This window comes from Vollenhovia emeryi, unplaced genomic scaffold (genome assembly GCF_000949405.1).
Source record: "Vollenhovia emeryi isolate VEMERY1.0 unplaced genomic scaffold, V.emery_V1.0 DF939186.1, whole genome shotgun sequence".
NCBI lineage: Eukaryota > Metazoa > Arthropoda > Insecta > Hymenoptera > Formicidae > Vollenhovia > Vollenhovia emeryi.
In genome coordinates this window covers 573,041-584,813 of record NW_011967180.1, presented here as the reverse complement: position 1 = coordinate 584,813, position 11,773 = coordinate 573,041, and the positions used below count along the sequence as shown (strand labels likewise).

At 42.1% G+C, this 11,773-nt stretch overlaps 1 protein-coding gene across 2 annotated transcripts in view; it reads right to left on the bottom strand.

Annotated features, from left to right (window-relative positions):
• The window catches only part of LOC105562546 (cGMP-dependent protein kinase, isozyme 2 forms cD4/T1/T3A/T3B), a 46,681-nt gene extending 37,226 nt beyond the window's left edge, over window positions 1-9,455 (bottom strand). The window contains exon 1 of one of the 2 annotated variants that reach the window (XM_012013482.1): window positions 9,066-9,455. The gene's annotated coding sequence lies outside the window, so the exon portion shown is untranslated. Of the gene's footprint in view, window positions 1-8,565; window positions 9,009-9,065 lie in introns of those variants that run through there. The other variant, XM_012013483.1, reaches the window with a different exon arrangement.
• Between the last annotated feature and the right edge of the window lie 2,318 nt (window positions 9,456-11,773).

Genomic DNA, 11,773 nt, shown 5'->3' with positions numbered 1-11,773 from the left:
TCCAGCATCCCCTTAAAGACTCAAGGGAGGTGACCGGTCGAAAACCTAAGTAGCGATTTTGAAACTTAGGCAATTTTGAAAATTTCGCTTGGTTAAAATTCTTAAGTCTTAAGTTTACTCGTGTGTTTCCAGCTTTATTCGTTCCTAAACGTTGGCTTTCCCCCTCGTTTTTCCCGCCTCTGAGGGAATACTGCGGGGACGTACCGACCGAGCCGCGACGGTGGGCGGCCGCTCGGAGAACAGGTGGATCGGCAGCGGAAGAACCGCGCGCTGACGAAACGCGGTTTCGAGGAGGCGCCACCAGCTGAGATCGCGCCGCTCGCTCGTTCACGGAGGCGCTAATTCGCCCGCGTTCGTTTCTCGCCCGCTCGCCCTCGCGTGCGCGCGCGCTGCTCGCGGCCGCACGGCTTTTTAAAATGTCGCCGATGGCCGTGACAGAATCTATTTTTAACCGCGCATCGAGATAAGCGCGCGCGGAAGGGACGGCGGGTAAAGAGCCAGAATGAAAAGAGAGAGGGAGGAAGAGAGAGAAAGAAGAAGAGAAGGAGGAGGAGGAGGAGCAGGAGGAGGAGGAGGAGGAGGAGGAGGAGGAAGAGGAGGACGGGAACGGGAGGGAAGGAGAGAGGCGAGAGCAAACTCGCGATGTCAGTAGCGTAATCGCGCGCCGGCACGACGGCGCTGTAGGTAACACCTGTTTAATTAATGTGCTTCTTTTTCTTCGGGCAAAATTTGAAAGGTAAATCGCCGTCTCGCGCAAAACTAAACGCCGCGATTGCGTAGACGCGAATCGCGCCACGAGCGCGAAAACCGAGCCGCACTCGCGGCCGTGTGCAACATCGTTTGTTGGCACGTGATCTGTATTACGAGCTGTTTATTCATTCCGCGGAACACGTGCGTAGATGAGAATTTTCGTCACGCAGCCACCTGGATTTGCCCGAATTACCAATCTCGCATGAATGTCGTATTTCTGTCGGCTGAACGTAAGCCGACAAAAACACGACCGTCGTTGTAATAAAAAAGAAACGAAAATTAATGTACGAGCATATTGCTCATAAAAAATATAGTTTTCTTTTTGTAGAGCAGTAACAGGTAGCAATGATTGTTGCCTTGAAGTATTAGTGGAAGTAGAGAAATTTGAATTTAAATTCGAAAACGCCTTGAATTTTGCATCGTGGTTTCACCGGCAGAAATCGGATAATAATCAAAGAATCTACACGAGGAGAATTTTCCCTTCAAATTGTCCTGAAAATCATGTGATCGTGGGACAGCGTGGCGTTTTGAAGTACTTTATGAGAGTTTTCCGCAATTTACCATACATTTTACTAGTAATGTGATAAAGTTGTTTAAAAATATCACACGATTTTCAGGGTAAATTTTAAGGGAAAATTCTCTGCGTGCAGATACAACATCAAGATCAGCTGTTGTCAATTTATACACGGGGAGAATTTTCTCTTAATCCTGAAAATGATATAATCGTAGGAGAACACGGCATTTCGAACAACTTTATGAGGGTTTTTTGAAATTTTACCGTACATATTACCAGTAAATGAAATTTCAAAAAACTCTTATAAAGTTCTTCGAAATTCCATGTTGTCCCACGATTTTCAGGGTACCTAAATTTTGAGAAAGAAGTTCCGTGTAGATAGCACGATGTCTCGGCATACATTCCGTGTTGCACTTGGACCCAATATTCGCCGTTCAATTAGCTTCTATACCGGAAGCAATCGTCGAAAAATGTATCGTATATAAGCACAAAGCGCGTAACTGAAGGGTGGATAGTTTCTCACCCCACATCTCGCGTGCCTGAAATAACATATCGCATGTGTCGCGGCGCCCACAAGTGCATCGGGCCCGTTACACCACTGATCGAGACCGACGAATTCGTCGTACCAGAGGCACCATAGAGGAGAAAGAGAGAATGAATCAAAGAAGTAATTATACGTGACGTCACCCGACTGGTTTCAACACCCGACCGGAGTGCAACGAGTCGAGTCGAGTCGAGTCGAGTCGAGTCTAGTCCGAGTAAAAGCAAGTGGGCCAGAGGGCCTCTCCTACTCTCCGCTGCAATTATAACAGCGTAGATGCGTATAGAAGAAATGCCGCATTTCTTCTTACCGCCGTCCGGTTGCGGCGCGCCGGTGGGAGGAGACGAAAATAGCACCTCCCAAACTTTATGACCGGTAAAAATCAGCGGAGCGTCAGTGCCGATACAGTCTACGGCCACTTAAAGCGGCCTAACGGCCGCGTTAACCACCAATAATCCCGACGGCGAAGTAGGAAATTAAATAAACCTTCTCTAATTATTAATCGGAGAACGCGGCGAGCCGGCTAGACGACCGTCGAGCCGCGGTCGAGTAGCGCAACGTTCGCTGCACGTTGCACGTTTCTTTATCGAGAGATAATTAAAGCTCGTTGCGAATGTATCAATAAATACGCTCGTATATTAATAAGCACGTTTAACGTCCATTTTTTGCGCCACTGTACGTGGCCCGTGGAAGATTAGTTTTCGGTTTCCAGACCTGGCGGTTTCGAATCAGAAACTACAAGCGTGAAAGACCTAAAGTTTGGGATCTTTAATGAATTAGAATTAGAATTAGAAGATTCTAGGGATAAACTGTTGAGGGCATTGTGTACAGATTTGAAACATTACTAAGCATTACTACACTGATAAAAAAATTATATTTTACTCCAGAAAATTATTTATTAGGTGGCTTCTAATAGCTTATTAACTTCAATTTAAAAAATAATAAACACATTAAAACATGCATGTCTTTAATTTAAGTATTTATTAAATACCAAAGAGTAGATTATTTTAAGTTAAAAAAAATTATTTTAATTCTATAAAAGGTTTACTAAGATCTAATTTTTACAGCAAAGAAAATTGGATTTCTTATTTAACAAAAATAATTATTTCATTTAATGAATAGTATTCTGTATCTCATGAAATCTTTATTTGAATGTAAAGAATGTAATGATTTGAATAAATTTTCTTAATATAATACATAGATTTACTTGAAATTTGATATTTTTATTTAAATAGAATATTTACTTCAGTAAAAACAAATAATTTTAAGTGACTCTATTTACTTAGTTTAAAAATTTTCCTGTTAGTGTAGACATTTTTTGGGCATTTATAGCGCTCTCTAAAAGTCTATCAATGGATTATCGCCGAAAACAGTGAATATTCACCGATTCACAGTTAAAAATATGGCACTGAATAATTCAGTGATAATGCGCTGATTGACTTTTGGAGAGTGGATGTTTCTGGCCTTGCCGAGGCATTATAAAGAATCCCTAAAGATGAAAAAAGATAAAATGAAACGAAATCAGATAAAATAAGATGATAAGATAAAGTAATGCCCATGGGCCATTAGTAGGCATTGGTGTACATGATTTTGGTCAGCGGTTTATCCCTCGGAAGATTCTTAAATGATTCTTAGGCTCGGTTTTTCATTCTGGTTAATTGTTAACCAGAGGTTAATCGATTCTCTGTCTTTTCTTAGATAATAACGTAAAAAAAGATGGTGAGTCGACTAACTTCCGGTCACCAGTTAACCAGAAAATGAAAAGCCGAGCTTAATAAATTAGCAAACAATAGTGTTTTATGTAAATCAAATCGTTTCTGTTTCGTAGACATTAAAATGTTTAGACATTTAATATTTTCAGAAGTCCGAGATTTTCCCCCGACGGATAATCACTTGGTCGAAATGATATTTTAATTGCAGGTAATATAATTTAATCGTAAACTGCACGCGTCGTACGTAGATACGTAGTTGCGTTATGCACGTTCCGAAGCGCGATTATAGCAAGGAAACCGCAACGTCGGTCTATTTCGTCGGACGAACTGTCCTGAAATCGCGACTTAATAATCTCGTTATATAAATAGGTCATAAATATGATAAAAAAGTGCACGAGCGACGAAAAGAAAAATGAGCGATAACATAAAACTTGACGCACGGGCATTAATATTATTCGCAGGCATGAATATTCGTTGAACTTTCCAAGCAAAATCTGGCGGCGATTGCACGCGCGCAGTTTATCACACGTGTAATATCAATGTCGCGATTTTTTATTTAAATTTTCTGCATCGATTTCAATTCGTTTTACGTAAGCCTGGAAACCCACGAGACAAATAAAATTAACACGTGCACGCACACATACGCGTTTCCGGGGAAATAAGAGAACAACTCGTAAACGTATCTGCACCTGAGAGATCAACTTGCATTTCTGCAAGTTATTTTTTTTTACTATATTTTAATAATATTAGACACCGTCTAATGATATTCTAAAGTCTGTTTGAAAGTTCTCTCCTCCAAAAAATAATTAAAAAATTAACAATTGGAGCGTTCAGTTGAGACGAAAACCTCGAAATCGATAATTTCGTAGTCACGACAGCTCGTACTTCTCAGGTACGGTCATGGTCGGGAAGGTTGCCCGACGTTTTACAACAAGTTCTCGGAATATTCGTGTGTATCATCGCATAGACATTCGTACATATCGCGAGCAGTAGCTACAATCTCCCGCGCGATAGACTGTATTTCCGAGATTTAAAACGCCGGACAGCCTTTCTGACCAGAGGCTGCACAGACGCAAGTGTCCGAAAGACGTAAATGACCGCGACGAAAATCATCCGAGGGCAGACATAATTCGCACGGCAAATTCGAGACGTTTTCCCTCCCGGCGAGACGTCAGACGACAAAGCTCTCTGCACAGGACACCTCGCAGTGATAGGCTGATGGCAAAGAACAATCCGTAAACGCTTAAGACTGTCTCAGTCGTAGACGTAGGGCAAGGCAGAGAGAAACGTAAGTCGTGAAAGGCTATTGTATACGACTTACGTTTCTCTCTGCCTTGCCCTACGTCTACGACTGACAATGAGACAGTTTTAAGCGTTTACGGATTGTTCTCTGCCATCAGCCATAGACCTTCGTATACACGTGTCGTGATGCGCCGCGGCCAAAGTCAAATGTCTCCGCGCGCGACAATGCCCGAGTGCCTCGTACGAGGCCGATCTCTCGGCATTTTCATACGGAGGCTGCGGCGCGAGCGACCGCGCGAACGGGCCCCGCTAGGCCGTGACGGGGAGCTATTTTCAGGCCCATTGGCATTATCGGCCGTCTCGGAGAAGCGGGATCCGGCGCGGGCAGCAAGGATAACGGTCGGAACGAAGGACGGGAGGGAAGGCAGGCGGCAACCGCCTGTGTGCTTTTTTTATCCACGCGCGTCTGCGGGACACGTATCGCGATGAATAATCGTCCGATTGTGTCCCGCGATATGCCGATTATCTCGGCAGCGGATCGAACCTTCTGCACGCGCGCGCACGCGTCACGAGATCGCAAACGCGCCCCGCACCGCGTAAGCTTATCTGCCACCCGTTTTGACGCTTTCTTATAATAGCAGGTTGACCGAGATCTCATATATACCGGGTGGACCGGAAGCTCGCCGCGTATCGCGACTCCGCTCGCGGCCGCTAGAAGTCAATCGGCGCATTGTCACCGAAAGCAATTAGAAGTATAGCGCTGAATAAATTCTCCCCGTGTGCTGCACGCGGGATTTTTTGGGCTGTTAATAATACACTTCACGTGCAAACTTGGAACATGCGGGTATCTGCTGGCTAATTTTATCTAAACGCGCGTGTTTCATTCAAATGAGACCACGTGATGTGAAATTAAATTCCAGCGTTGCCAAGGTGGAATATAAAATGAGAAATAAAATGAGAAATGAGAGTAACACGAGTTGCTTTAAAGCGGAATTGATTAAACACTCGGCCAAGAGCCTAAACCGGAATGAATTGATGATATTTTTAACAATATTTTAAATTAAATCGCGGCTCTCTTCGACTTAAATTGCACCGATAAGAAAAAAGGTTTCGCAAAATAATTAAAAACTTTTTTTTTTACGCGACGTGGAAAGTTTTCGACGTAGAAATGACGACGATTTCAGAATACCGGCTATATTTAGAATACTTGTAGCGCGCTCGCTTAACAAAAGTAAATAGCACGGAGGCTTTTTAAACTCTTAGAAACCGCTCGAAGCCTCCTTCTACGATGCATTGTGCAACCGTAATTACGCTGATACAAACGCAACACCGAACGCACAATGCGCCACGTAGGATGACTATCCTATCGCCGCAATTACGCAGTAATGTTACGTTCAATAAACACGGTTAGACGATTACCCCGCTAATAATAAGATTGTTTAAACGGCACGCTAATCCTCCAATTGCTAATCGTTTATATCGTCGAAGGTGTATCGTCGATCGACGAAGATGTTATTTTTTTTGTTCCAATTCCTACTGAAATTACGCAGCCGATTAATTTCGATCACTTCCACCTTTGGTTACTGCACAGGCGTACATTGTCTCTTTTTTTTGTTCGCGGCAACGTGAAAAATACTTCTCTATCTGCGATTGACAAGGTTTCATAAAAGGCTCGGCATCGCAAGCCATTGTCAGTGGATAAGGCCGACAAAGATAGGCTCTTTTATCTAAGAACAACTTTGAAATATTGCAAAGCAATAGGTGAAAGGAATGAGCGTGAGGCAATCTCTAAGCCTCCTAAGGCGCAACAGGTGTTAATGTCATCTTCTCCACCCTACACTTTCCCTTCTAACGCATGCCCCCCTCTCCAGTTTGAAGAGAATTTTTTTTTACATACGATAGTAATAAAATCGAAGTGGCGAAACCACGCTCGAAATATCTTCGCGATAAAACAGATACACGGCGTCGTATACAAACTTTAGGCGTGAACTTTTGATTTCTCTTTTAAAAAAGAAACACGGTAAGTTTGCGGTACGATAGTAAATGCGTGACTGGAATAGATGTAAAATTGAAAATAGTGACGTCACTTCTAATACAAATCCTACAATTTGACATGTAATTTTGCAGAACGAAGACACGTGAAAATCGGCCGCTTCATAGTTTTATTATCTATCTGTAAAATTCGTTGGAACGGTTGTTTAGTGACGGATGAAGGTGGTGCAGGCTCGAGCTTCGAAAGTTATTTAATTGATCACGTTCAACCACGCCCTTGCATGAATCGACGCGCGATAAAAGGAAATCGCAATGCACGCATTGATCGACGATGAAAGGACTTGCATAATGAGCGGCAGCGGGTTTAAAATTAGCTCCTGTTCCTGACCTGTGCCTCGCAATTTCGTTTCGCTCGCTCGTTAAACCAACGGAATCGAATTTCGAGCGTCGTGTCGACACAAAAGACGCATCTTCGATGACGCCGGCATATTTTTTCCGCTTCCCTACGGGAGCGATTGATGTGATAAAGCATCGCGTCTTCTTGGAATTTACGCGATAAGGCGACAATAACGCGCAGAAGTTGCAATAGCAACTGCGAAAATACAATGGTTACTGTAATAAATAGAAAAGCTCGAGGTTTTTCAACAATATATGTTACTTCTACGTGAACACATAACAAGTTTCTGCAAGTTCAGTTCTTCATGTTTATGCGAAGACGTTAGGCAACATTCCAATATTGTTATGTAAAGTGACGTGTTTATAAATTTAAAAATGGTTCTTTTCTAGCGTTTGCATAATAGATCGTTATTTGTGGAACATGTGCAATCGCCGTCTAGTCCTGCAGCTCAAACCGCCATTAGACTTTACCGACTCTATAGAAACTCCGAGAATTATATGCCACGGAACATTTGTTTCCCATGGCACACGCTGGAATCGTCCAATGAAAGATAACGCGAGGGTATGAGCAGTCGAGCTCACACTATAAACTTTTTATTATATTAAGATAATTCAGGCTCGAGTAGTATATTAATTAATCATTATTATTTACCAAGTTTTACCATTTTACACGATGATTTTTTTAATTAAAACAAAAAGGACTATTAATTTAATGAAACTGTAACCAATTTATGTAACATTATTTAAAAAGAACATTTTTTCAGGTTCAGAAACGCTCGTTGAAAATGGTCTGACAAGGAAAGAAATTTTTGATGTTTAAACAAACCAATTGTTCGAAATTGTCCGATTTCTCAACTTGAAAGATAACGCAACACAGACTAAAATTAGCGGATATCAGTCAAAAGTCGCTGCAATTTTCTACTGGAAGCTTAATCCCTCGTTAACGATTCTTTGTTACGATTTGATTGTCTAGATTGTCGCAATCTGTCTAGATTACTGAAGACACGCAATTGAATTAACTGTTATAAAACGTTGAAATAAACGGATGCAAAAAGTTAATTTCTCAATTTATGTTAAACAAAATTCCTCGCTCTTTCTGTATCCATCAGAGTTGGGAAACTAGTAACTAATCAATTAGTTACTAGTTATCGAAAAAATGTAGCTGAGCTAACAATAAGTTACAGTTACAGCTGGAGAGAAAGTAACGGAGTTAAATTAGAGTTACCAAAAAAAAGCAACTGTTAACTGTAACCTGGTTACAAGTAACGAGTTACTTCCCAACCCTGCCATCTATGTATCTAATTATCCACCTCTCAAATCTGACACGTCTAGGAAAGTCTCGGCTCGGGAAGTCAAATGCAAATTTTGTAAATTGCAAATTTCTCACAGGGGGCGACATTTGTGTTACTAATTTCCACCTTTCTATGGCGCAACCTGTATAGAAGTCCGCTGCCGGCGCCGCCTTCGAACGCGAGAATGTAAATCCGCGAAAGTCTCTGTAGCGCCGGCTCCAACACTCGCGCCACGTGTCGACACACCTACGCGCCTACACGTGCGCGAATGCGTATTGCGGCGCGTGTACGCCTCGCAGATCCGATCAGGCGTGAACGCGAGCGCTGAAAGGAGCCGCGAAATAGGCACAAAACGATTGTCATTATTAATGTTCGATCTCCTAATTCAGACTTTCGTCCCTCCCGTGCGAGAAAGGAATCCACACCGGTCGGAGCATGGTGTAAAGATACAAGGTGAAGCAATCTGGAGGATGCGCAGTGTCAACCAATCAGAAGCGGCCCACAAACTACCGAATTGACCAGTCAGAAATTTGCCCCAACTTCCAACTGCAAATCATTGCGGTTGAATGCAGGAAGAACCAATGAACAATTTGCCCCAAAAATTGGTTACGTGCGCAATGTTTCACCTTGTGTCTTTACACCATGGTTCGGAGCGTCGACAATCGTTTACGCCGACGTTGCTCATTCATGCTTCTTTCGATCTTGTTTACGCGCTCGCGCCGATCTGAATTCACTTGTTTCAAGCGGGACTCTCGACGTTTCGTGCCCACGCACCGCCGAAGTTCACGAAATATTATACGTTCGCGGCGCGATTTACTCCGGTCTGACACTACGTTACCCGCGCACGATACGACTGGAAGATTTCTTCGTAAATCGAGATGTTTGAGTAAACGATAAAAGAAATACATTACGTCCACAAATAATCTCTCTTTCTCCCTCTCTCTTTCTCTTAGATATAGATACTAAAAATTCAACAAAGTCGATTCGACGTCGGCGCGTCGCGCGATGCCCTTTGAAATTCAAACGCAATATCGCGCAAGGCTGGTATTACATTTGTCGTACGACAAATTTTTTAAGCGCGTCGATTGATTCCAGCACAGCAAAGCTCTCGAGTATCTAGAAATTTTCTATCCTACAGCCAACCAACGTTCTTAAAAGAATCCCCGAGGGGAAAAGCACTGACCAAAATCTTGTACATCAATGCCCACTAATATCCAATGGGCATTACTTTATCTTATTATCTTATTTTATCATATTTTATCTTTATAATGCTCCAGCAAGGTCTAATGCCCAAACTAATGCCCACAAATTCCCCAAAAATGCCAGTAATGCCGCAAATCTGTACACCACAATACCTTCAGCGGTTTCCCCCTCGTCGTTCCCTCAACGCGGAATTTATGAATCCGAAAAACACAAGTTCGACTCGGCCTTAACGTAACGACGACGTTTTGCCCAGCATGAATCAGCCTTAATCGATAACTGACAGCTGAGCGATTTCGACGTGCCATGCGAAAAATGACGAAATTCCATTATTTAGTTAGCTCTTCTCCCTTTCTCCTCCCTTTTTCTTTCACAAGCGTATCGCAGTTTGCTAGACTTTTAATTCAGAGACTTGGAAACAAAGATATTGTTGATTAAAAGATAGCGAGGAGCAGTAGCGTCGACTTATCTCCCGCAGCATCGGAAGATAAGGCCGATCGGAAATAATCGGAGGATGCCCGCGAGCGAAAGTGTCTACGTTGGTGCGAGAGCGCAATTTTCGAGCGTAGGAGAAAGGCTTATTCCAGCCGGAAACGCATGAAACGCTGCACGCTGCACGCGCGCGCGTGACGATATTTCTCCTTTTTATATTAAATATAAAATTGAGAAGCGCCCGAAAAACACCTTCGCTACTGCGCAACGTGACACGACGGAGCGCGCGAGTCTCGGACGAATCGACCGGTCAATTTGGAACATGTTTCTTTCGAAAACTACAGGGAGAGAATTCTCTTAAGGTTTATCCTGAAAATCACGTAATCGTAGGACAACATGGCGTTTTGAAGAACTTTATGTGAGTTTTCTGAAATTTCACCATACATTTACTAGTAAAATGTACATTATTTTGACCGAAGAACGCATCCGCTCCGAGTTTTTCGATAGAATCTTTCTTCGACGAAACCTTTTCGTAAAATCCTCGTTCTTTAAATCTTTTACTAGTAAAATGTATACTACACAGTACAAAATAAAATGTTAACATTTTAACGCGTGTTACTTTTTGACAAATTATAAATGTTAATTAATCAACACTATACTTCACATTTATGTTTACGTTCTTTTAACCATAAGTGTGATCCACTTCTAAAAAAGGCATGTAAGTCGATTAGTCGCATATCTCGAAGTATTCTTGCCGCTTTTCCGCGATGCTGATTGGCTGTCTCGCTTGTGCGATACGACATACTTCAGTCGTGTTATTTGCAGCTGTCAAACCATGCGAATTTTTAGAGCGAGCAAATGTGGCGCGCGCGAAGCGCGCGCTTGTCCCTTACTAAAAAAGAGGGTAATTATGCATAAAAGGGGCCTCCTCTCCGATTTGCTTCATTTTTAAATATGTTGTTGGGGATGTCTTCCCGAGTCATTTCATATACAGGGTGATTCAAAATAGGTATAGTGTCCCTGAAATGTCGTATTCCTGATTAAATTCTAAGACGATTTTTCTCTTACCAAAATGTTCTCCGAAGCTTAGTTTTTGAATTATTCAAAGAAATAGTCAGCGAATAACTGGCCGAGTACAAGAGGCAGACAGGAGCGGCGCACCGCCGCACAGTGGGGCAAAGTAGCACGTTTTCGTTCAAAACAACTTTTAGCCAAAAGTATACAACCGATTGTAATGATTTTGGTCTTAAATTAAAGCTTATGAAATTCCTCAGAGATCTGTCATGGCCGATTTTTGATAAGCGTTTTTCCTTTTTTTTTATTTACGTGTAAATATGAGAAAATGGAAATGTTCGTTGTTTTAAGATCGCGATATTCATTTAAACTTTGAAAAATCACACGGAATTTTAAACAATTTACTACAAATTGATATTTGACTTAAATTTACGAAAAGAAGTTTTATATACAGGGTATTCCAGACCACCCGTATCAGCCAAATATCTCGAAATCCGAGAACGGCAGACAAAAACGTTTCAAACAAAAGTTGTTTGGTTTGAAGGGGGCCATAAGATGGTACCATTGGTTTGACCTTGAAGAATTATTTGAAAGTCACATAAAGGTCACACCAATTTTTTTAAATAGCATCCCCTATTTTTTGTTACATATTCTTGTAGCTGACCTCGAGAGCTTTCGAAAACGCTTT